The sequence below is a fragment of the Octopus bimaculoides genome, chromosome 1 (genome assembly GCF_046866305.1).
Source record: "Octopus bimaculoides isolate indiv1 chromosome 1, ASM4686630v1, whole genome shotgun sequence".
NCBI lineage: Eukaryota > Metazoa > Mollusca > Cephalopoda > Octopoda > Octopodidae > Octopus > Octopus bimaculoides.
Window position 1 is genome coordinate 148,293,281 of NC_142928.1, and position 619 is coordinate 148,293,899.

General features: G+C 43.8%; 1 non-coding gene across 1 annotated transcript; it reads right to left on the reverse strand.

Moving 5' to 3' along the window:
- Positions 1-224: 224 nt before the first annotated feature.
- LOC128250205 (5S ribosomal RNA) lies at positions 225-343 on the reverse strand. Its single transcript, XR_008266294.1, has one exon. It is a non-coding gene; the product is annotated as a 5S ribosomal RNA (ribosomal RNA).
- Between the last annotated feature and the right edge of the window lie 276 nt (positions 344-619).

Genomic DNA, 619 nt, shown 5'->3' on the forward strand with positions numbered 1-619 from the left:
CTAGCAAAAAATGTCAGCGACCAACAGCCGAGGGGGAAGCAAGTTTTGTATCTTGAAGCACTAAAGAAACTAAACGAGCAAAGATTCCTTCAGTCATGAATGATCATGGGATTACACCTTGAAAGTTTCCTTCCTAGGTACAAGTCCGAGCAAGATTGTAAGTCACTACCTCATGATTGTAAGCCCGACGTTCTAACCACTGAGCCATGTGCCTTCATATGAGATGCTTACAGCACCCAGGTTTCCCCAGCGGTCACCCATCTAAGTACTAACTAGGCTCAACGTTGTTTAGCTTCGGTGATCGGACGAGAATCGGTGCATTCAACATGATATGGCCGTTAGCAAACTAAAGAAACTATATCTGTGTATACTAACACAGACAACACACGCACACACGCACACACATACGCGTGGATATGCAATCATGCCCGCACGCACACATACACACACACACACACACTCACAAACACACGCGCACATATACACACATTCATGCGCACCCAGACTCGCACTCATAGACACGCACGCGCGTGCACATACATACACACAGACATTTTTTTCAAATTCATAAAATTATGCCATTTATACCATGAAAAAATAACTACTGAAGAAAAGATAT